Genomic DNA, 27475 nt, shown 5'->3' with positions numbered 1-27475 from the left:
TGCCAGAGATATATAACTGCTGATTTGCAGTTTTGGGATCGATTCACACGTTTTGCTCACAGAGAAATACCTCACATGCATTGCGCAATATATCAATTGTAAAAACACTTCATTTGCATATCGACACACACACGTATCATTTGGCAGCAGGTATGTACACCACGAGCAAAACAAGGCACGAGTGAGGATATGATTTAAATACTCCCGGACGGTTTTATAGAAAGGGCATTCTTTTATTGGCGAAATGGAATGCTCTGGCTAATAAATAAATTCTGCTCTCTGTTCATATAGCTATGTACAAAGTCTACATGGTATGAAATGTGCACAAGGTTTGCTGGTTATTACACTAGTACTAGTAAAAACACAAGTTGCAACATCTGATGAAGCAACAGGAGCAAGTTGACATATGAAAAGAACTGTTGAAGATTTTCGCATTACACTCTGTATGTGATAAAACGAAACGATGCTAGTCTGTATGCATTCTACATACCGGTATATGACCCAGAAATGTCTTTTCTCTCTCTATCTTAGTCTTTAAAAAAAAACCATACAAGAAAAAAAAAGAATATTGGCATGCTAAACCGAAGCATTTGTATTAAGATGTATAGCCCCGTACTAGAAGGGGCAACAATGTTTGCAGAAAAAAAAAAAGTGATGCTGTATGGATTAATTCAGCATGTGGTGCTAAAACTGCAACACAATCTTATCTACACAGTGTAAAGACGGATTCACTTTGAACGCAAGAATGGATGGAAACGTGTGGACGGAGATGCAAAAAAATGGCAGCTATGCAGAAATCAAATTTGTACATGGTTTGAGTAGACAAGAAAAAAAAAATCATACAAAACAAATCATGCTCCTCGAAGAAGGGACAAAGTCTTCACCAATCACTGAGAGTGACTTTGGGTTCATAAGAGATAACTCAAAGAGGGTGGAGTCCATTATGCTATGACTGGACTGGGTCTTGCGGCGGCTGGGGTACGGTCACATCGCTTGCTGGTGGCAGTGGCGGTTCCCTGGGTGTGGGAGGAGGGGGAGAACCTCCACCTGTTACTGCTCCCACATCACCTGCATCTACCGTGTTGGCGGGGGCAGCCATGGGCGAGCCACGCCCACCGGAAGAGGGAGAGCTCGGGGGTTTGGCACTGCCGGGGCGGGCCGAGGTGGGGCGCTGGGTCACCCTGGCAGAGGTAGGGCGTGGCACAGTGGCACCAGTGGGTATGACGGGGGCGTTGTCCATGACGTCGGTGTTTTGCCGCGACGGCGGCTGAGTGCGACGCCCTCTTGCACTGCCCAGTCGGGGTGATTTTGCACGAGCCGACATCTATGTGGAGCAGAAAATATATGGGTCTGTCAAATACCAGTAGGAGATCAAATACACGTGGTCACATGATGATGGGTCTTCGTTACGTTCTTCCGTTCATGTACAGAAATGATAAATGACACCAAACTATAGAATGATATTCCTCATGCAATCTACAGAATAAAGTTTTGCATTCTACAGGAACATGTTTACAGATGGATCATCCTGTACCACACCACTTATCATCTACATATTCTAAAATTAACCTTATACTTGCAGTTCTTTATCAATACCATCACAAGTTATCCTTACTCTCAAAATATATTCCTGTGAAATGTTAGCCAATTTATCTGATTTATCTTCTTTTTTTTTTATCGTACAACATTGCTATGGCATGTCCAATGTCATCAAATTTCTATCACGGCACAGTAATGTAAGCACACTATATATCACACAACATAGTTTTTCCAAAGTAGAGGCTAAGTATTGAAAGTAACTGAAAAATCATTACAAGTATTGATGTTTTGGACAAGGAAACTTGAATATTTTAGGCGAGGCGAGAGTATAAGTTACTATAACTCACCCTTGGCTGGGTCAGGGTTGGCAAACGCTCTGTCATGTGACCCGTGTCCAGACGAGCCCTGTATATATGGCCATCCTGGCCTTGTATATCAGCCTCCACTCTGAGAGTAAATACATAAAGAAAGAAGTGAATGAAAGAAGGAAGGAAGGAATGACCGCAGATGAACGAATAGATTCCACCATGAACTAGAAATGTCGCTACAGCGACTGGTTATACCCCCGTCAAACAACATTTCATAAGCTTTGGTCAAAACAACATTTCATAAGCTTTGGTCAAAAAACTGAGGAAGTAGTTAAATCCGCAAGATCTTTCCTTGATCTTCTGCCATTAATATGCCGTTACCATGGCAACGTACTTTCGGGTACTGTCGAAAAATGCGTCTTGCACATCTACAACCAAAGGCACACATCTGTACCAAGTTTCATGGAAATTGGGCAAAAACTGAGGAAGTAGTTTGCAACACAAAATTTTCCATCATTTTGGCTCATAATATGTGAGCTTTTACCATGGCAACATACTTTTTGTCACTGTCAAGAAATGTATCATGCTGACCTATATCCTAAGACAAACATTCAATATGAATTCCATGAGAATTGGAAGAACACTGATGAAGCAGTTTTGCCATGAAGCATTTTGCCCTATATTTTACCAATAACATGCCGTTACCATGGCAACGCACTTTTTGCCACTGCGGAAATATGTGTCTTGCACATTAACATATTCAGATGATTATCTGTACCTAATTTCAAAAAAATTGATCAAAAACTGTGGGAGGAGTTCGCGACGCAAGATTTGTACCCATTTTTGCCCATAATATGCCGTTACCATGGCAACGTACTTTTGGGTACTGTCAAAAAATATGTCTTGCACATCTACAACCCAAGGCACACATCTGTGCCAAGTTTTATGGGAATCGGTTGAAAACTGAGGAAGTAGTTCGCGACGCAAGATTTGCAACGGACCGACCGCCCGACCGCCCGACCGCCCGACCGACCGTCCGCTGATTCATATATACCCCCTTCAAACTTCGTTTGGCGGGGGTATAATAAACAGATGCATGGATGAATGCATGGGAAAATTAATGAAATGAATGACTAAATGTGGTCATGAATGAATGAATGAATACACCACTTCAGTGAATAACCAAACTGTTACTTTTCCCACACCAATTTGATCAGGTGTACAAATCTATACGAACTGCTCTTAATTTCTGGGTGTTATGAATAGGTGGGGAACATTGTTTTGAAACAAAAAGGAGGTCATGAATGAATGAATACGCCACTTCAGTGAATAACCAAACTGTCACTTTTCCCACTCCAATTTGATCAGGTGTCCAAATTTACACATACTGCTCTTTATTTTCGTGTTATGAATACATTGCAAACATTGTTTTGAAACAAAAAGGAACATATATATATCAAGAATGTCAAAATATACATAGGCACTGGAGCTTCACTTCCACCAGTAACGTCATCTCAAACAGAAAGGGTTGTGGATGGAATAAGATCTCAATAAGACTGCTTTCTAGGAAAATCTGAATTTCGGCTTGTATCTCAGACTGCTGAATAGTCCACACTCCTCGAATCACTCAAACACTTCATGTTTGGCAGCGACAGAGCGATTCTGTTTGTACAGGTGCATGTTTAAGCATTGATGTGCAAGGGATGAACATGGTTGGGTAATGAAGGTTGCAAATCACATCACTCACCGTCCATTGACTACAGGAGTAATATCTTCTGCTGTGGTGACAACATTCCTGTATAAAAGAGAAGGAAACACAAAAAAGAATGACAGACTTCTAAAGAAAACCAATCAAAATACAGTAGAATGTAAAACCTGACATATAAAATCAAAATGATGTAGTAATTAAGTCTCTAACTTCTTCCCATTTCCATTTTATTTTATTATGACACATGAATTACAATGTATAATTGTCAAGAAGGACATACAGACATGTAACATTTCTACACAGAAAGGCACAAACCCTCTGAAACACATCCTACTATTACAAGTGTTGTATCTTTGGCTGATGACAAACACATCTAATGCTCAGCACTTTAAATCTGCTTTGTACATGAAGAAAAAAGAAACGCCATTCACTCAAATAAAAAAAATAAATAAATAAAAAATAAAAGTACAATTTTGTCTGTGCATAATTACTTAAATATATTTATATATATCCTTTCTTACTGGAGGAGCACATGCTCATCTCTACAACTTACGTGAGCTGAGAGACTCGAGTGATGCGGCGGTGAGGGTACGTGAGCGTGTGACTTCCTCCACAGCTCCGGTTGGCAACAAAATAGTCCGGGACATCTTGGAAATGAGAGCTACAATTGTAGGATGGGAGAAAAGAAAAAAAGGGGCGGGTAAAATCCAAGGATCACACATGTTTCTTCTCATTACAGTTCACTACTGCAAGCTGTCTCTAAAGCAGTATTTATCATGCTCACTAAAATTTGTGATAACCCTAAATTTGGAGGATTTTTTTTTTTTCTGTTTCATTGTAATGGGACTAGGATATGGTGGTATCTCTTAATCTTCAGGATATCGCTTTTTTATTTAGAGTTTTCATTACCCTACAACGTAACAGAGAATGCATCAACAAGAAACTACATCCCTGACAATTCAAGTAGTGCCAGAGAACACTCAGCTGGACTTGCATGTGTGTTGTGTGTGAAGTGATACATATAAAATAATGACAGCTTGAATCATATTCAGACTTGTTCATGATGTTCATCCTTATCATTCACTATAATCTCCCATTTCTTTGTCCTTTGTTTCCATTTTGTTGTGTTGTTTTGTTATACTTTTTATTTAGTTTAGCTTAGTTTAGTTTTGTTTTTGTTTTTTCATGCATAGTCTTGATCTGTTCATCAATAATGTACTGTGGCATATAAATACCCCTCTCCCCTGGATATCCAAACATACCAGTTCACTAACACATATATCTAAGCTTATGCATTCCTTTATAACAAAGATTCTTCCTGACAAATATAGAAAGCTTGTCTGATGGGGCTTGTGGAACGTAGCAACAACCACAGCATGCAAATTGCATACCAGGTATTGAAATGCACCGAGTATGTACAGGTGAATGGAATAGTGGTCACTATAAAGTCCTTTAATTGAGACAATATCCATAAATTTCAAAATGAAGTAGTGAACTGGCCTATTGTGGAGTACAACCATAACTTGTACGACAGCTGAGCCAAGAAACGAAGATGTTCTACTATAAAAGCATCTTGCCGGCTGAGATGTCTCACTGTTCATTCACTGAGGGATACTAATGGTCTTGGTCATGCAAATGAGATATGATGTGTGCAGTCAGTGCACGGGCATGTATGGCAACACACAATGCAAGATGTCCTATCTTCATGTGCAGGGAATCGATCCTAGACAGAAGTGGGAGGGTGACTTGTCCGAGGATCATCCTGGAAGTGATGACAGGGTGGGATGGGTGACGTGACTGACAGCTGCACTTTCTACTATCGGATGCAGTTATATCATATTATATTCCACATACTAAGAATCTTGCTATAGGATTGGTCAAGAGCTGATCACGCGATAAAGCGTAGTTTTGCCCATCACATCACCTGAGAAGAACTAGGTCACTTGATAGTACACAGTGCAACGCACTTTCCCTTCAGTGTCGCGCGATGCGCGCAGCAAATTCATTGTTTTGTCATCTATACAGACAGCTGTTTGTTTTGCTGATCTCTGGCAGTCCATACAGTCTTAACGCGAGATGAGTACGCGTGAAATAAAAGTGCATTGCACTGTGGACTATCATTTAACTAGGTCACTTGACAGTACCCAGTGCAACGCACTTTCACTTCAGTGCCAAGCGGTGCGCGTAGCAAATTCATTGTTTTGTCATCTACAGCTGTACACGCACACGTAGCCTAAGCCCTAAGGATAACTAAAGACAGCTAAAACGGTTTCAGATGTGGAATAAAATGGGAATTTCTAGGACCCTTGATGTGGAATATAAAGCAAATAATCAACTTTTAGTTTCAGGCAATGAGACAAACTATCACTTCCTCGGCGATCTGAATGTGTACGCTATCTTTCCTCAGCTGCGCTTCGGAAAGATAGCTACATCCAGATCGCCTCGGAAGTGATAGTTTGTCCCATCACCTTCACTAACGTTGATTATTTGCTTATCATATACGTGAGTATGTCAGCTAGTGCATGCATGAAGTGGTGGTATTCTGTGAGTTCTGTCTGAGACTGGTGGAAGCACACCGGCTATTAAATGGAAGCCCTCAATGATCTGGGCTGTGATGAATGCTAAGGAAGTCCTATGTTATGTGACTTTTCTTTTCTGTAGCTCATTCTTTGTCTAGCTTTTCACAGTACAGCCACAGCGTATGGCAACACATTCTAACTGGTCATTTAGCTGTGCTATCCTTCATGCTTTAAAAAAAAAAAAAAAAAAATCTAGCCAAGTGGAAGTACATCACACAGTGTATGGTGACTTGGGATATTGCTACTATGGGGATGCAGTCTTATTCAAGTGCTACACAGTGCATATTTAGCTAGATACTTTGAAGTACACTGCCAACCCTGAGAATCTGGTCTGCCAATCCAACTGAGGTAATACCTAGTCTCATTACTTGTTAAATTGGTATCTCATCACTTGTTATGGGGCGGTGTTCATACATAAAGAATATAATCTCATCGCAAAAGGCCCTCTATAGGTAATCTTGCAGCCCACTTGTATTTACTTTTTCTCATTTCTACTTTCATAGCATGCCTCAGATTTATTTCTACCAGATGGATTGCAAAATAAAAGTGCCTGTATGTGGATTATTGTCCATGCTATCATTTTCAGGATTGTGAATTGATGTAATTCACACACCTTTGCCCATGGCAAGCAAACACATCCTACATATGTAGGTGTTATCAAATCAAACAGATGCAAGAGGACCACTAATTCATCTTAGAGCAGAGAAAAAAAACCATTGGAACCAAGACAGCAGGCAAAATAAAAAAATGCAAACAGCAATTAAAATTGGCGTCACATAATCTAACTACATATGAATACTACGCCTTTCCCCAAAAGGAAGCAATCAATGTCAGTACAGTCCAGCTGTCATTATGTTACAGAGCCCATTTTATGGAGAGACAAGCGTCACAGACTGTAAGTTACAGTAACAGCACTTGCATGTACCACAGCAATAATCAAAATCCTTGCGGATGACTGATTGTTATTTCCCCTGTTGTAACATCAACCACAATCATCTTCACTCACAATTGTTATAAACGACCTGATGTTTATTGTGTCCACTTTGTTTGACCATCAGGTCAATAATTTGAATTTTGTTGTTGTTGTTTTTTTTTAGTTTTCTATTATTTTATTGGGCATATATAGTCACATGGAACTAAAATACAGAGATACGTTATTTAATATATTGTTTAGCATGTAATGCCAAGCATTTCATCCTAGACGAGGGCCCACAGATGGGATGCCAGGTGTGGGGAAAGCAAAATCAATTACTCTGAATGAATATACCTGTACTAGTACACAAAGGTGTCATCTAGCCAGGCTTAAGACTGTATACAAATGTAAAACTCAACTAGCAATTGAACCTGTTGATCGATTCTAACATAAGAATTCATACCCTCCTTCTAGCTTTTTGTACCTATCTGCGCTAATTTACTGTTAGTATTTACAAGTGAAAATGTTCTACAGCTTGCAACTGAGATGCGCACAGACCAAACTCAAATGATCGAGTGACTACTATTAAAAGTGGGTTTATATTGTGAAGGGCATGCATGATAATCAAGGAAGAGATGATAAGATTATAAAAGCTTAGCTGTCCCCTGGGGTTGATTTCAGCTATTTTAAATGCATAGAAAGTCATATTAGACAATATTGAAGAGAGCTCATTTCTGTAATACCAAACAGGTACGGTAAGCTTGACCTCAGGGACATACATATTGCATATGAGCTGTGCAGGGCCCATTTCATAGCAAGGTTTGACAATATTCGCTGCAAGTTGTAGCTACCAAAGCATGACTCTAGTGCCATGGCTGTATTTTTTTTTTTAATACATATCTTTATTTTAGCAGTAGTAGTTTGCATGGATAGCTGTTACCACAGCACCTAGCTGCTATCACAGTAAGTTGTGACTGTTGTAAACTTCCTTATGAAATGGGCCCCCATGTTTACATGGCAGTGTAGTATACCTCCACCAATAGTCTGACAGTATGAAACAAAAAGAAGAAACTCATTCAACATATCTATGGGATCAAGCACACGTGTGAATATAAGTGGAAAATACAGAGTAGAGGTAACTGCTAAAATACATTGCATAAAAATGTGAGATAAAGGGGAAAAAAGACAGGCATGATGACTGCATGGACTAATTAAGGCTAACGTCACTTTCACAAGACTGTACTTACCGCCATCTTGGTTCAGAATAATAATATCCATGCATAAGAGAAGAATAAACCATTTAGAATATAAGCATTAGAAGAAATGGCGACCTTTTGAATATCAGTACCAAAGCCATATCAGACCAACCACATACATGTAACCCACACAGAACGATACAAGCAAACCATGAAACAATATGACAATACACAACTTGTTACGTACAACAAACAACAGTTACAAATTCAAAACATTAAATGTACATTGTAGTAAATAGGGATCAGTGTCAAGCAACAAATTATCTAAGCCCAAGTTAATGAATATCACATTTGTTCTATTTTTTGTCTTTTTTTTTGGTCACATAGCAAAGTGTCAACAATTCAGAAAAAAACAACAACATAAGTGCAGGAAGCAATAAAATGCCAGCAAATTGTATGACTGCATTGATGCAATTTCAGCATATGATAGCAGCATTTTGATCTTTCTTTGTTGGGGACCAAGTATGAACATATAGCAACAACCACATAAGCTAATATTTGTATAGTTTCTTACTGACAAAATATTCAATGATCACGAAAGTTAAAGCTTTGGAAGCTTTGATATTCTGGACATTGCACAGCTATGTATGTGATTTGACATACACTGTAGATGTTTACAAGCATAGAGCAATGTTATATCGATGTGTTAGTTAATATGTGTACACTAGTAGTCTGTCCTATTGCTAGATTGATGGTCCTGTTAACATGAACTAATCTAAAAATATTTCAAACACAGCTACAATACATTTCTTGTTATATGACCAACACAAATCTGGATGATGCGTGACAAAGAAACACTGAAATGGAAGTGACAAATGATGTTAGAAAAAAACCACCGCAAATGCCTTCCGAGAAGGCAATTAAGCCATAAAATTTTTGTCAAAATGGCAGAGGATTGGTCTGTATACCTTGGAGAGGAGGCTTGGCCTCGGAGATAGTCCGTCATCTGGCGGGTGTGTTTGAGTCGCATGAGCTCCCCAGGGATGGGGCTGGGGATGGTGTCTATGTAGGGGAGCTCATTCTCAGGGGGGAGGGACATTGCCATTCTGGGGACGCACAGCAATTTTTTTTTTTAATGGGATTTTGGTGTTAAGGGGGAAGGGGATGATGGGGGTAAGAGCAGGGTAGGGCGTGGCAGGTGGGAGGGGGTGTGAAAGTTTCATTCATTTTGATCAGTGGGTAGGTATGGACAATATAGATTTTTTTTAATCATTTGGATGGAGTACATCCAGTTTGTAGCAATGTAGGAGTTTACAATTGATAATGTTAGCCATTGTTTGGTTTTGTTTTGTTTTGATGTCAGCAATAGTTTCAAAATTGTTGGGATGCCAAATGATACAGGTATGCCGAATGATTGTGTTGGTTTAGTTTATGGCAATGTGAAGGAGAAGTGTTGTTATGCAGAATCATTTCATGTAAAGGAGGTACGTTGTAATCATAATGATGTAAAACAGAAGAGAGGAGGGAGAAACCAGGAATCCAAGCAGCATGCAAATAAAAACACATGATAAAGACATAATGAAATGGAGAGCAAACAACAAAAAAATGAATCATGCAGTCACAGTTGATGACAAAGCATATACTTCTTAAGCAAACATTCATGCAAATAAAAAGACATGGTCTACAGAGTAATTATAGTATGCTGAACCTTGGTTAGTACAGAATCACCTTGGAAGAGCGACATTTGTGACTCATCACCATGACACTGATAAAATTGCAACCTCACAGTTGAGAAAAATATGAATTAAGAATGTGATTTGGATGAAAAATATAGGACTTGATAATTGATTAGCAACAGAGAGTTAGCAGTTAAGTACATCCTGTCTGAACTTGAAAGTACATGAATGTTAAGAAATCTGAACTTTCACTTTTACGGAGCATTAGATGTTCCCATTTAAGTGTTAATTAACTTTGCCAGTTTTATGTCCCTTATGCGTGATTGCATCTAAACTTCAAGGCTGGCGGCCAGCCTTTTTGTTTCTATAGTAGGTTTAGAGATAGGGTACGGAAAATAATATACACACCACTAGAAATTTAGCTACAACTGTGGAAAATCGAATGAAATTGAAATCAAAATATTGATATTCGGCAAACTTTATCAGGATTTCATGGTGACGGGTTGCGTTTACCTTGGTTGAAAACCTTGCCTAAGATATTTTGACCCACCTATCCCCAATCTTGTAGCCATATGTGTGTTGGCATTGGAAGTTTCTGAGTGGGGGCATGAGGGCCACCCCCTTAGTGCCAATGGGCTCCAGAGGGCCCCTGGTGGCGGGCTGGGCGGCCCCGCCCTTCTTGTCAAAGTGCACCAGGTAGGCCACGATGTCCTGGCGACGCTGTCGCGCCAGCTCCTGCAGGTACAGCGCCCTCTGGTAGTGCTGCACATTTCTACCAGGACGCGTACTGATTGGCGTGTGCAGCGTGACATTAGTGCAACCCAGCATAAGACATGACAGAGTGTGAGAGAGAGAAAAGGTGAAAGGAGAAAATGGAAAAGTGTGGAAATGATAACAGTAAGAGGACAGGAACAACAGAAAGGTACTGCAGGAAGAAAGTGTGGAGGAGCGGCAGAAGAATATTGGGGTCAAGTGTACTTAGACATCAGTATCAAAACTAAAGTGATTCTTAAAGGCAAGGAAAGTTATGAGCAAGTGAGGGATCTTGGTGTAAGAGAATTGTTAATGATTATAGATGCTGATGAACAGATGCATCAAACAATGAAGAAAGGTACACAAGGATTAAAGTAAATGGCTTTGCAAAGACTTGCAATATGAAGGTAGCAGACAAAGCACTGGAAACAAAAAAGTGGCAATTAAAGAGAACAGGCAGCTTTAAAGAAATAGGGGATAGAGAAAGGGGGATACACCAAAGACAGAGAGACTGAGTAAACGCGGAAAGAAAATTACAATAACTGTATATAGAGAAAAGTATGTGTGAAAAGAGGAGGTGACAGGCTGTACATATAAGAGTGATTATATTTGTGACTTTGAAAAGTAAGGAACACAGTGTGAAGAAAGTTTTAACTGTGAGAGAGGGTTTCTACTCCGTAAAACTTGAATGAAGTATATAACTATGCATGATGAAGGAGAATGTTATTTAAAGGTAGCACAGTGATAAAAAGTTAAATGCAAACAATGAAGGATGAAAGCAACTAGGGAACAAGGTGCCACACAACAACACTGAACAGAAGACCAATCAATCTGGCTGCAGTGTTGTGCAAGCTTTCTTTTCTTCTCTCTCTTTTTTTTTCTTTTTTTTTTTTTACAATTTCAAAGCACCTGCTATTAATTAAAGAAACAAACAAGAATATTAAGATGTGGATGAAACACAAAATACCATAGCTGGTAAGCAACACAACTGCTTTAGAGTGAACATTTAGAAATATGGGGTCAAACTGTCCCATGTCAGATTTAGTGAACGCAGACAGAGCATGCAGAAAGTACATGGATTCGAGGAGAGACTAAAAAACAATTTCAGAGATGCACCACGGGAACTCACTTTTTCTGCGCTGCTCTGATCTGCTCGAGTTCAAAGGTCGTGTAGGGTCGTCCTGACCTGTTGGCTGGGAGACCTTTATTCTCTGGCAGCGAGGCTATAGGTCTGTTTGTATATGATCACAACAGTAGCAAACAGAACTGAATAATATATTCTAACTTATACAACATTACACACATACAAACATAGCTCTCATTCATCCAAATATTAATGTCATCACAAAAACTCTCACAGGGACAAGAGGGAAAGACACATGAGAACCAATTCAAGGCAGTGACAAAAGAATTGTTTAACAGACAGTTACTGATATTGTATAAAAGTTTAGATACATATTATGCTCCCTAATGGATCACTTCCACATGCCCTAGACTATCTGTTTTTAGCTGATCTTTTCTATGTTCTGACATGTATTGTGCATTCTGATTCCCAACTGGGCATCCATTGTGCCCCTCCCCCACCCACCCCCCCCCCCCCACCAAAAAAAGAAAGAAAGATAAAGGTAAAATGATATACAATGAAACGATATAAACAAATATAGAAATCTATTAACTCTAGGCAAAGACAAAAAGCCTACAAGTATATTCATTCTTTTTATGTGGGCCGATAATATACTCTGCCAAATCCCATGAAGGAGTTGGCATGATGCCTTGGGTAGATGTCTTGGTAGGGAGACATAAATATTATCACCCTCACATAGTGGTTGCACGTTGACAAGCAACATGACATTTAGGAAACATGAAATGCCATAAGAATTATTTGGATGGCATGCATTGGCCTTCATTTAGGGATACACTCTGTAATTACACACGTACAATCTGATCTCAGTAAAATGACACACACAAAAACAAAAACCAAGAAACAAACAAAAACTCACGTTTGCGGTGTCATATCAAGTGGCCGATCGCAAGATATACAGTGGAACTTTTGTAGAGGTCTGTGTGGAATAATGTGAGATTACAAAAGACATGATTGCTCACTGAAAGAAAGATAAGATACAGAATCCGTACAGAGCATGATGCCTGCATGACATAAATACTATCCAGTGTGAACATAAATATAAGAACATATTCCTCTCTTTGTCTTCACTTCGGCCAAGTTTTGACTTCACCTCTCTCTGACCATCAGTGTGAACACAGACATATGACTTTTTCTCACAATTCTCATCTTATTTTAAAAAGCATCAGAAACATATCGGGGCAGATTTCTAGTTTCTCACACTGCTTGCAATATGTACAGATACACAGGGGCATAAAGGGTATATTTTAATCAAGTGTTACATTTGCCTTTTCCCTTCAGGTCGGGACATTTTCCTCTGACAGATTGATGCATGAAATACCATTATCACAAAATTGTCCATAAAACTGATATGCAATGAATTCAGCAGTTATAATTATAGTCACAGCCAGGAAGTGACCTATGACCTCACCTCCTGAAGCCGGCCGCGTCCTCGCCTGTCTCCACCTCCTTGGACCGGACCATCTTGGCGCTGACCGCCTTGATGCGGTTGTCCAGGTAGGACTTGAGCGGGTCCAGCTCCATGCGGTCCAGCTTGTTGTCGATGTCCAGCTTGAGCTCGCCGACCGCCGAGTCCCAGGCCACTTTCTGTTGACGTCAAAAGAAGCATCCAGTTTTAGATTTAAATGACAGATTAGAGTCAAGGTGATTTCCGACGCGTAATGCTGCTAAATGGGGATTACAGTCAGTGGTGTTCTGCAACAACGCTAGTGAATAATGGGCTTCTTGTAACTTTACATCATCATGTATTACTAACACATGTATTTTTTTTTTCTTTTTGGCAAAAATGCTTCAATATCAAAGCACAAAACAGGGCCTTGTTATATCGTTTTGAGGCACTACACCCTAGAACTAGTTACAACTTGCAAGGCAAGTAACATATATATTGCATACTTATTAGGCACAACTACAACACATCAAGGAATGGAAATATTTAATCTACATATTGATACGTGATGCAAATCCCCTGATCAGCATCAGGGATTAGACTCACATGCCCAGTCATCTTGTCCATGACGTCGTTGAGGTTCTTGGACAGTTCGTCCACTGCTCCGTCAAAGTGTGACCGGCTGACCTTGCTGTCCAAGGCGCGCTTGTCTGCTTTCTGTGTTGGGGATTGTACAAGGAAAGGAGCATTGCTCAGGTTCCCAGGTTCAGTAGATTGCAAACCTTGTACAGTATGTGGTTATTTCATTACCCTTTGCTTCCTCACTAGAGGTGGATTATTGGGTCTTAACTTCATCATGAATGCAAAACTTTTTTTGTGGATGTGTGAAGAATACAACAAATCACAACACTTATCACTTTCTACAACACTTTCTACAACTTTCTCTTTGCCTCATTACTAACAGCAAATATTGCAACATCTACACATTGGGTGAATATTGTAATGCGGGCATCCAAGCATTCTCCAGGAGTAAATGATCAATGTCACAGACAGAATATCTCACCACGTCAATCTCCATAATGACATGCTCCTTGTCGGCCTTGTTTTCTTGGAGGCGATCCACAAAGGTGTATAGTGCCTGGGGTAAGAATGGGGGGTTGGGTCATCAAAGCGCCATTTGAGAACACTAAATATTGTCACACTCCACAGTGCATTTTTCAACTTGATTCAATCATACACACACACACACACACACACACACACACACACACACACACACACACACACACACACACACACACACACAAACTACTCAGTCATGACAGTATTCAGAACAAATGCAGTAATGCATGAGAGAGACACTTTCTTTTCTTCCAATTGTACAGTCCTACACAGTGCAATTCTGATATTCATAGCCATCTGTTTTGGTAGTGTTGTTGTTTGCAAACAGTGCATGTGTGTGCAACCATCAGCGATATGTATTTTACAAAAGATATACACATAAAGTGTACTGTCCAATATGTATTTTTTGTGTAAATCATATAACCCTACAAATATAGCCCAGGTGACACTCTTTTTTTCAATTCATTGTGCAATATGGATCTGACAAGGCTACACCTAGTACAGTGGGAACCATTCCACAGTATTCTTATTGGGTAATGTATATTCTAGACAGTAACAGTTTTTATATACTTGTACATAAAGAACAGGAATCTAATGAAATCTTGATTATTATTACATGTGTCATCTTTTGGTCCAGTAACTGCAATGTAGTCTCTACTTCTCTTCATTAAATATTCACATAAAACTTACTCAGATTGACTTAAACTAATTTGATTTGAACATCACTCACATCGATGTGCTTCTGCTTGACATTGTGCTCATCCACCAGGTGAACGTAAGATGAGTTGAGTTTGTCTACGTCAGCCTGGAGCTGGGCAATGGTGCTCTTCAATTTCTCCAGAGCATCCTGGTCCTGTATAAAGATGATTATCAAATCATTAACCTTATGTTTATACTACTTTATACTACTTTATACTACTTTTTCATCATGATAATATATTGACTTCTAAACGAACTCAGTTTTGGAGTTTATCCCTCTTTATTTCCTTTGTAAACTTAGGGATGGCATATATCCAGAATTTTCAAATATTTCATTCTTTCTCCACCCTCATGAGTCTACGTGCATATAAACATACACAGTCTGTCACTGGATGTGTTTTACAGTTTATATGTGAGAGAAGTATATACTTTGATAAATGAATGTTGAGAATGCTACAGGTATATGGGAACACATTTGTGTCAAACACCAAGGCTGATGCAGTGTTGGGGATCTAAGATGGGAGTGTATACTACATGAATGTTTTTGTGGTAGGAAGTAAAATTGCATGTGAAGATGGTACTTCCACTGAGAATAATGACACTATAAAATATTCATATGCCTGCACACTTACAGCGAGTGATGAATAATGTTGCACAAGGTGGTGACAATCATGTACCAAATTGACATGCTTTACAGGTAAATTAGCTTTTTGTTGAGCTTTATTCTTGCTTTGAATTCTGTCTTCTATTTCTCTTTACAGTTTATTGCATACAAGTGCATGACAGAAGTGGAAATAATACATTTATCGCAACCAAATTCCTTTATTAAAAAAAAAGTTTTAAAAAGTGTTGCTGTTGTTATTTTGTTTTGCTTTTTTTTGGGGGGGGGGGGGGAGGTTCTCTGGGGTTTGAACATTCTAACATGCATGTATTTTATCAAGAAATTCCAAATGCTAATCTAAAAATCTGAAATGTAACCTTTCAATACTACAAATATTCTGAATGAAAAATGTAATATGATAGTTGCAGATTTATTCAAGTATAGAATCAACCAACTTTTCCTCTATAATGCATGGGTAGTATGTTTGCTACATGATATCAGCTTTATGTTAATCAATACTAATTACATTTATGATTATTTTCTTTATAAACAAAGGAATAATATGTATATTTCAATACTGCACATGCACATGAAACAATCAGCTAAATAATACAAAGCTTGATAAATGTAAACAAAATGCATGATCCGTATTTTGCATCCAAGTTGCAAAAATCAGCAAAAATAAAAAAGGGGACAAAATAAAGTAATGCATGCTGGGAAGGATAAAAACAATGTAACAGTATATTCTAAAATGTAAAAATATTGCCATCAAATATTCACAGGCATCTTAAATTAACTTCTATCTTGAAGCTTTAAACAGACGTAAGACCCCGAAGCAACAAACATAAAAGATAAGAAAACTGAAAAGGAAGTATGCACAAAATATTCATGCAGCAATACTCTTCACGTAATTCATAAAACTCACTATTCATACACTACGGACAAGAAATGTTGCATGCACAAAGGGCTACATGCAAAAAGGAGAAGAAAAAAAAAACATTGTCAATTCCTTTTGTTTACTGAGTGTGACCATTTCTACCAGTTGAGCAAGCGCAGACACAAATTCAGCGATTAAAAGAAAGCGTTTCATGCATATCATCGAACTGAAAAGTGAACAGTCTTGCTAGGGAGGGGTTCAAAAGAAGAAACCCCCAAGCATCACTCGTACCACTGATGGCGCCAGGACCACCTGTTCCTCCACGACTTTGCCAGCCTGGGGAACTGATTTAACCCTGGCGAGGTTGGAGCTGATCATGGCCCTCAACTCCTGCAGCTTATCCCTTAGGCTCTTGTCCAGGCTGCTGATCCTATCCCCCACATGACCCAACTCAACCTGGACATTTCCAGACAGTGCCTGGAGGCTGGTCTGGAGTCTATGCTCAAGCTCTGCTAACAACTATAAGGAGTTGTTTTGCGTCACGGTGGTAATTTTTTTTTTTTTTTTCATCCAAATTGAGATTATTTTAGATCATTTTTTTTTTCAAAGGAAAGAAGGATTTTAAATTGAATGGAAAATGGACACATGCATCAATTGTATTGAGAAATTACTAACAGGAATATGTACATGATATATTGATTTTTTTTGAATAATCAATATTAGTCAGTGCATATTATCATTACACAGAGCAAGGCACATTTGGACGTATATATGTGAAAAAGAGGATGTTAAAGTATGATGGGGATATTTGGTTAATGGGGTTATTACAAGAAAATGTCATTAGTGGCAAGTTGGATCAGATATCAGTTCACATAATAAGTGGAGGATGGAAGAAAACAGGAAAATAAGGGTGAGAGAGGGAGAGAGAAAAGAAGGAAATGAATGCCAGTAATGAATGTCATCGTTAACATGAGCAGCACATGTGTTGTACAATGTCTACATACACAGGCAATATGACAGGTTTCTGCTTCCTATATGCACAGGATACATAATACAAGATTGATGGTGTAAGAAAAAAAATACCTGGTATGTATAAAATATGCATTCAAAAGACTGTGTCTTAACTTGATGTAGCGTCCCTGCACATCTACACTCAATGAAGTATTCACCTCACCTAGCTACGGGGGAATTTGAAGTATACACGATGCATCAATCACAGAGTCATGTCACCATAGTGACATCACTGTAGCGATTACAGAGCTAAGGAAATTTCTGTACCATGCCGGATCTTCCAGCATGACATTTAAGTACCCTATTGAATGCTGCACAGAATCTCTCTCGCAGTCCATGACAAATGAGTTATCTTTATTTCCACAATCAAGAATTTGATAGACTATCTAAAAAAAAACTCATTATTCACTTTAGGAGGAACTGGGTGGATTCAGTCTGAGGAGGTACATTATAAAGTTCTATTTCCTGCATATGGTACTATCAATCATGCAGACTAGCAGAATGACAACATAATTGCAAACATCATCCAGGATTTGGTCGCATTCCAGACTACAAACACAGAAATGATCGCACATGATGACTACAACAAGAATTGTTGCCTGCGAAACAAATTGCTTATGTCAGCAAGTTCAATATTGTTAAATGTTGAAGTTCTGGGGGCTTGTTACAGGTCTATCTGCATACATGCACATACTTTTTAAATCATTGTTTACATAGAAGCATAAATACAGTAGTTGTATATTCACTTAATTTTTTTTTTTCTAGTGAATTCCACTAACTACTGTAGTTGTATACTTGAGCCAAACATAATGATAAAGTCTGTGAAATATACACTAGCATAGCAAGATGCAAGGCTTTGAAAGCCATCTCTTAAAAATAATCTTTACTTTATGTCTATGTTACATTTGATTTGTACAACCTAACTTTATGCATTTGGAAAAACCTAATCATGCTGACTTTTCAATCCACTATGACGTACACTACATAATATGTGCATACTGTTTCTATCTATATGAGATGTGAAACTAGTCACGAGCTCAAATACATTGCATCTACAAATAGCTTTCAACTCCCTATTTAAACATAACGATATAAAACACAAACAAGGTGAATGCAATGATAAATGTGGCTATGATGGTGCACATAAGGGATATATGATGCTCATGATAGTAACAAGATGACAATATACCCAAAACATGTTGCATTTGTATACTGTAAAACATGATATATTCGCGGCATGAAATTTTCGCGAATTGGAGTCGACAGCCTTTTTCGTGGCATGAAATTTCCGCGAATTGCCACTGGCGTTCAGTGCATGTAGTGTAGACAAAAACTTTCGCGTGCATTTTAATTTCGCAAATTTCGGCGCTCGCGAAATTTGCGAAATTAAAATGCACACGAAAATTCCTCGTTTTACAGTACATATCTGTACTCAAATCTTGTAAACACAACACACATGTATCACATTACACTGCTCGTTTATATTTTGGGTAAATAGTATGTGGCATAAATACAAGATTGAATTTTGCCTACCTTGACTTTAAAAACACACACAAACAAATGGTATCTATAATGACAATCATGTTGGCATTGATCCTGAAATTGCACTCTTACAATAAATTACAAAACAGATAAACATTTATTCAAGTTATCAAATTTGGTTAAACTTAAACCTTGCTAATATCCATACAATTGTAAATCACAAGGAAAGAATAACAATCATCTCTTGGTTTGTTTATGAATTATGTCTGCAAGTAGAGTAGTTTTGGTAAAAAGATCTATTAAGATGGCAGGCGGCAATGATCTCTACATCTGCTCTCTGATAGGGTCACATTAAACATCATGATGAAAGATTTTATTAAATCCCTCTTGATGTCTTCTACACTAACCCTTGCATCAATCCCTTCCTCCCGCCTCTCTTCTTTCACTTCCGCCACCGCCACCCCCGGCACCTCCCCCACCATGGGCTCCATGGCACCGATCTGCGAGACGTCTTTGGCGAGGGCGTCCTGGGCCTCGGCCAGGTCGGCCAAGGCCTGCTCCAGGTCACGACGCAAGGCTTCCAGGTCGGCCAGGGTCGCCGGACAGGTCTCACGTTGTTCCATCATTCTCCGCTCTAACTCTTCAAGCTAAAGTCATTCGGCATAGAATTACAAATACATATACACAGTGCACTCCCATTATAACAAAGTCTTCAGGACCAGCAGTTCTCTTTCGTTATATCGAAATTTTGCTATAGCCAAACAGTAAAGTATATATAAAAACATATGGATGATAATTTTGAGACATGAATGTTTACTTTGTTGTAACAAGAATGTTGGTATACAGTACATAACATAACCATTTTTGTTATAAAGGGAGTGCACTGTATCTGCTGCATGAACCTCAGTGCCCTTATTTCCTCATGAAGGTTACAGAGAATGGAGGTCTGTTGTGGGTAAATGGTGGGTAGGTTGATGACGGAAAGGACGTATGTTTCCATGGTGATGATGGCCAACCCTCGGTGCCTCCGCCCACAGCTAATCAGATTATGGGATTAGCTGGCTAATTATTGATGTTTGCTTTCATTGACATTTCCACAAAACAACAAATTGTACCAAATGTAAATTTAACAAGGATACCCCAGTATGCAGTTCCTACATTCCCTACTGTCTCATTAATACGGACATGGAAAGATGTTCACAGAAATAAAGATAAAGTGACAGTACAATGGTTTAACAGTGGTCATTGCTCTAAGACTTAAAAAGTACCTGGTAAGGATACTTTCTCATTTTTAAACACTGGAAGAATATGTTTAAAGAGTTACAAATCTTATTTGGAGGAAACACGCATTAACTGTACATACACTTAGAACTAGACTGTATTACAGGACATATGTTTTACCAGATCCACTTACACTACACATATACACTACTATTGTAAGTGCAAAAAAAATTTACAGAGAAGAATTCATTATCACCATACAGACATCAGTCAATGGAAGAACGGATGCCAGTGATTAGATAAAATTGGCAATATATACTGTATCTTGTCGATAATAAAGAAGTATACATGATAGACTGTTTTGGCCAGGAGCCAACTAAAGATCAATGTTGGGTCACCAAATTTCTATAAAGGATATCTATTGATGGCCTGATCAAGTACGAATTGTATCATACAATATACTTGTAGGTTAAATGGATTTTTATGTTTCCTTTTATTTAAGGCTCGTGAGTTTCTTTTTTGGGCCTCTAATATTTCAAATTCAAAGATTTCAGTGGCCCGAACGAGGCACCAAGAGAAAAAAAGTTAGTGCCAAGGAGTGCATCAGTTACAAACAATATAGTTGAAGGTATACTTCATGGCAAATCACATGAAATGACAATGGATGCATTACATGAATGGGTCATGATGAAAGCAAAGCTTGTAATCAATACATCTCAGGTTTCTCAGCTTGATTTCAAATTAAAGTCACAGAGTATCCTCATGAATCTGCATTCTATTTCCAAGTTTCTCTTGGAATGGATATGAATTTTCCTACAGACACAAGGAAACTTGTTTCAGAGATGACATCAAACTTCCAATACAGGAAAGAACTCATTTAACCCGTTGAGGACGGTTTGATTTTGCTACAACACGCATTTCCCATAGAAGCTTGCCCGAGTATACTCGGGACTCGTCCTCAACGGGTTAAGAGTGCTTTCTTTCAAAACTTGATGTTCTCCCCCCCCCCCCTTTTTTTCCCTTCATTTCTGAAGAGAAATGTTAAAAAAAAAATGCTTTTAACTTTTATAAATGAAAAGATCACTGTGGGTGAGATGGATGGAATGATGGACTCATCAGACACAGTAATTATTAAACTCATACTGACATTTGCATTGTACATAACATGACATCGATTGATACAGGCACTGCACGCGATGGCAGTGCAGTCTCCCGTACAAGTTCACAAGGCTGATTTGATGCAATTAATGCACACTCGTCATAAGCGTGCTATTTACACTGTTTTTCTCATGATGGGTTTGATGAGACTGCATTATTTTGGGTCGAGCTTGAACTCATGAACTTTGCACAAGGGGTGAGGTTATGAAGAGAGGAGAAGACCATACATTGTATAAACATAGAATGTGCCAAAGTGCTGGCAGGAGAAGGAAGCACACAGTCGAGTGTTGAATTAATGACAGCAAAGTGAAACACTGATTAGTTTTATATCACAAAGGATGTGTTATCGAGAAGTCTTCAATTCCATATGGCAAAAGTCTGTCATTGTGAGTTCTGGTACGATATTCATTTAAAGGGATAGTACAGTATTGGTGGAGATGAGAATTGGGCTTTTAAATTTTTGCAAGATACCAAGAAAACACTTACGATATAGCACAGAGCATACCATTTTAAAAGGTATTCAAAGTTTATTTGATGAAAATCGGGTTTGGAATAACTGAAACATCCAAAAACAAAGTAAAACAAAGCGATCGTTACAAAGTGTGGGTCCCACACTTTATTAGAATCGCTTTTTTTTGGATATCTCAGCCATTTCAAAACCAATTTTTATCAAATAAACGTTGAATTCCTCATAGAATTACATGCTCTTTCATATTTCATAAGAGATTTCCCATTATCTCATCTAAAAATGTTAGAAACCTGAAATTAGGTCTCAACCAGAACTGTACGATCCCTTTAAAGAAATTATACATTGCATCAATTTTGGGTTTTTTTTTTCCCCCTTTAAGAGTCAGGCCATGCCTTAATGTGCAAACTGTTGAGATTGAGATATTGATGATATGATGTTGAGATATTTTAAATTGATGCTAGAACATTACATTTCCTTTCCAAGAGATGAGGGGCTAGGTATGATTATTAAAGAAAAAAAAAATCATGATACAGTTGATGTTTAAAAGAGCCATAATTTCTGTCTCTACCTAAATGATAGTCTGGGCTCCTCATTTCATGAAAAGCTCAAAATACATGAATGACAATTGCAAATGCCAGAAAACATTTTTTCTGATGCCTAGACCCAACCAGAAATTGCTGTACACGGTTGGGCAAAGTTACAATATGCTCCTTTTATATTGCCATTAACTTTCATCATTTGGCATTTCTATGTATAAATTGCAAGATGTATATGGTTTGATTTCTGTTCATGAGTAGCTATCTTTGGGTACATTCTACATCAGCAAGCTTCTGGCTTTCAATGAATTGTTCCTGTCACATTTTGTGAACATTTTAGACTGTATTTCCAAACAGTTTTTATCACTGAATAAACATATAAAATTGGATTGAGTTGAATATTTGCTTTTGGAAAGCGTTCCACTGAAGCACAGTTATAGAGCTCTAATTGTAAAGTCGCTGTTGATGAGATGACTTGCCACACGATAGGGAAAGATAGTCAAGCTGCTGCAAGTAGATGGTTGCATTAGAAGGCAAGTTTAATGGTACCAATTAATCTCCAGTTCTGCCGATGGATTCCTACCTTTTCCCTGCTGTCTCTTAAATGGTTGAGTCCTTCTTCCAACTCGGCCAGCTTGTTGGCCAGGTCCTCTGGAACATTCGTCTGTGATAGGAGGGCTTCTATCTCGGACATATCAGCCTTTTTGGCCAGGAGTTCCTATAAATGGAACACAAAATGGGATTGCATGAAAATACATTCTCACCATACCTGCCAGAATCACTGTAGTATTGCCTACCATGGTGCATGACTCTAGCGATTCAACTAACTGCACAAGGGAAGCAGCCATAGAACTGCTCATTATGAAAACAAATACAGCATTTAACGCCAGAATACATGTGTGACAGCCCAAACTTGAAACCTTTCCACCTTCACTGTGGATGAATCTCATGCATGTCATCTGCATAGCCAACAGACGATCGCCCAATTCTGAGTAGGTTAACTGACAAAGATGCAACGAATCCTCAACTACAGGAACACCACATATTAAACTGCGCATATGTCATGTATTTAAGTAGTTCTCATTGGTCCTGCCTTTGGTGATTTGATCATGTTTTAAGAAATAACACACCCAAAATAACAGAACAACAACACACACAAATAGAGTAACGAAGTGTTACATCATAACCATTCATCGCCATGGAAACTGGCTCTAAGCAACCTCACTTAGTCCAAATATCTTTGAAAACAACAGCTGCTAACCACCCTTGTACCTGCATGGTTCCAAATCACTGCCCAAAGCCTTCTTGCACAAGGACATCCTGTTTGGAACCATATCACAAAGCTATAACAAAAGAATGTGACATCACTTTAGTACTCTATAGAGTAGACTGTGCCTACGATTCAGATGACCTCTACAAACATATATATCGTCGCTGGGGCGACAAGACCTCATATTTGGACAGGACATCACTTAACCCATTATTTGACTATTACTCAAAAAAAGTCATTTTCACCCAAATTGCAGATACAAGGTCTTGTCACCCCAGCGACGATATAGCCATGGAGTACAATAATATAGTAATTATAGAGACCTACCTCGAGACCATTGACCCTGTCTTCCAGGATATTGTGTCTCCCAGTCAGCTCTCCGAGCTCCCTTAGGATTCGCTGCAGCTCCTGGGTGGGCTGCTGTGTGGAGACCGACGACACGGCCGACCTCACAGACTTGCTGGAGACAGGGCGGGATGGGGGCGGGGTGGGCGTCTGTCATGGCAGAGGGTTAAAAAGGGGAAGAGCTTGATACCTTGAAAATACATTATGATATGTTATTGTGTGAGAATATGAATGTTTTCTGGAAGGCGTCGAAAATGTGTCACAAAGCACAACTTCAACTCATGAGCAAAAAAAGGCCCATAACAATAACATAATAATATTGACAAACACCCTACACTTATTTCTATAGCATTTCATTACACTTGTACAGATATGACATCTATTAAAAATTTCTTTAAAAACATCTTGAACATATCTATTTTACAGAAATATAGCTTTACATTGTATAGAGTATGTGCATGGTAATAAAAGCAAAAATTAATGGACCTGTAAATCAATAGAGATCATGTACTTTTGAAGTTATTGTCGTCATTGCAGAAAAAAAAATATTCTCCATACTTGCATCTTTGAAATCAATATGGGATGCACATTCATATAATTCATACAAAGGATTTGCACAATTAAAGATCACTTTACAAGTGCATGCAGCCCCCAAGAACGTTCAGGTCTGATTCAAGAGCATTACATCCCACTCCATATGATTTAACAGTAAACTGATACAATGCCTCTGGATCTGTTGGATGGCAATCTAGACCTCAACATTCCCTTCTGATAACAACAAGGATCTTCTGCTTGGGGAGCTATAAGCTTTGGGGAAAACTGTCAATTTTGCTACATCACGCTTCAACTGATTTAACAATAAAATGATACCAATCCTGTGGATTTATTTGATGACACTCCAGACCTCAACATTCTCTCCTGATAACAACAAGGATCTTACACTGTTTGTGGAGCTATAAAAAGCTTTGGGGAAAACTGTCAATTCTAATCCGTTTCAGGATCTACAAGTTATATGGACCTACTATGGAAACATGGCACCAGACGTCAAGAGCTGTGGTTAAGTTTTTACTGTTTACATTCTTACTCCTGAATCCACTCATGTTTTTATTTGAAAATGCAGTATTTTGTTGTTTTTGTATTGCAATCCATGTTAAGGGATATGTCTAGAGGAAGCTTACATGAGTTGTTACCCCACACCACAGCTCATCTTTTATGAAGGATTATAATACTGCAATGCTAATAAGAGACAGTCACAGTCATGGTTCCACAGATTCAGGGTTCAAAGGTCACTTTTTGGTATCAATTTATTAACAGCTACATTGTTTGGCTTGTCAGTCTGCATTCCTGACAGTTTCTGGACTTCAACTACGTTGTAGTTGCCATCCTTGGATAATGCATGTGACATATTACAGGGCTTAGAAAATGTATGCATATCAACATCAAATACAGTTTTAAGTATTATTGAAGTACTAAGGAACAAAGCACAGTCGTGAACTTCAATAAAGCATCTTTTACTAATTGTTCAGCAAAGTGAAGTGAATAAATTGTGGTAGCAATCTAGGATATACTGCAGTATATGAGCTCACACAGAGTACTACCAAGTACATTGTACTACAGTGTACCTACTCTAACTGGGTAAAGATGCCACAGATCAAGTACAAACAATCATTATAATATGATTAAGGTATTCCATAGAAAATAATAAGCTTTTACTACGTTTATACAATTATCAGCTACATAAGATATGATCACTTACTGTTGTCTGTGCTGAAGCATGTGTTGTGGGCATAGTCTGCATACGGGTATTCTGAAGAAAAGAATACAATTTCAAGACGTGAAAAACTCGCTAATTTCTATGCTCGTTCATACAAAGTAAACCTGGACTGATTGTGAAAAAAAAGATCCCTTACATTTACTGCGAGATGCATGAACTCTAGCTCCTATTGTAACCACTTAATTTACGAGATCACAGCAGATATAGCTGTTGCTATTACAAGCCATTACCATAACAGCTAAAACGTGTACAAGTTTCCACTGAAATGTCTCACACAAAAGAGGTCTGTTCTACATCTGTGATCACTATCAATGATGGAGCATCTATGGTAAAATCTAATTAAGAGAAATTCAAGGGAGAATTTAAGAGTAATGACATGGAAGGCACACTGTAACTCTGCCATATATGTGAACTTAATCCCTGCCTGATACCTAGAGAATACATATTTATAAGATGCAGTTACAGTATGATTAAGTGAGATATAGCTAGAATACAATATGAATGCTATTTTTTGTGTTTTTTCCCCCTGAAGTCATCCAAAAAGGTTATTACAGTACTATAAACATATGAAGACCTTCTCTGCATAAATCAGTTCTATTTCCATCAAAACAACAGTTCATATGAGGTCTCAAATATCCCTGCTCGTATAAATACTGTTAAAAGAAAAAAAAAATAAAAAGATTTCCATTTTAAGATCAATTTTGATGAACCATTTCCATTCAATGACGCAAAAAATGCTCGTCCCGGTCAGAGTTTGACGCACTTTCAATTTCCTCTTTGGTATTAAACGCATTTGTCATATCACACACTCACATCTACGATTGGAGCCGTCTGCATGCTGGAGTCATTGTAGTCGATGGGTTCCTTGTACGCTCCCTTGAGGGCATCCTCAAAGGCGGGCCAGGTGACAATGGAGTCAATGTCAGGCAGAGAGGCCAGCTGGTTTCGTAGGGCATCCTAGTGCAAATGAACAGACGTTTTAAACACCTTTATCATCCAAACAGGAAACAAGTACTTGAACATAAAAATAAACATGATTATCTCAGTTGTCAAGAGTTTGAAAGGTATCGAGTCAAATAAAATTACTGCTGAAAGTGATGCATGTAAGTCTTCTGTGATGCAAGCACGAATATGATATCATCCTCCCTTTGGGGTCAATGTACTACACATAGCGCAATTGATGAGAGGAATTCAGATGATTACACAACTGGTGGCAGCCTTATACCCCTTTCAATATTCTGGAATAGCAAATTATAGCAAATTTCACCTGAGTGCACCTGGGTCTGGGTGAAGGGCAGAGATCTTATAGCATGGCGAAATCCCAGCTGAAGTGCCAGTTCACTAAATTACAAAATTTTACCCTTGAACAATCCCTGCTCTTAAAATTTCTGGAGGCTCCTAAGAGCTCCCAGGTGAAGTTGTAGTGTGAAAGATATCACAGTAAAAATCCTGGGTAAAAACCCAACATTAATGGGAAAAGTCATGTTTTGTTTCTGGTCATAAAAATGCTTTTTGCTTTTTTATTTTTTGAAACACTGGAAGCAAAAGGCCAGAATACCAAAAATTTCTATCAGGTAGGAAATTCAAATTTCGGGCATGCGCAATAAAATACCCCATACATGTTTATTGTACCTACTTCTGCTGCTGAAGCGCAGATGAGAGAAAAACATCCAGAAGCTTATTCACCAGCAGGGAATAATTTTCAAACTC

At 38.5% G+C, this 27475-nt stretch overlaps 1 pseudogene; it reads right to left on the bottom strand.

The window, feature by feature from the left end:
• Nucleotides 1-946: 946 nt before the first annotated feature.
• The window catches only part of LOC139733609 (uncharacterized), a 36052-nt pseudogene continuing 9523 nt past the window's right edge, over nt 947-27475 (bottom strand).

Source organism: Diadema antillarum, unplaced genomic scaffold, assembly GCF_040938485.1.
Source record: "Diadema antillarum isolate AM-2024a unplaced genomic scaffold, OU_Dant_1.0 seq00000484_RagTag, whole genome shotgun sequence".
Lineage (NCBI taxonomy): Eukaryota > Metazoa > Echinodermata > Echinoidea > Diadematoida > Diadematidae > Diadema > Diadema antillarum.
This window is presented reverse-complemented; position numbering and strand designations above follow the sequence as displayed.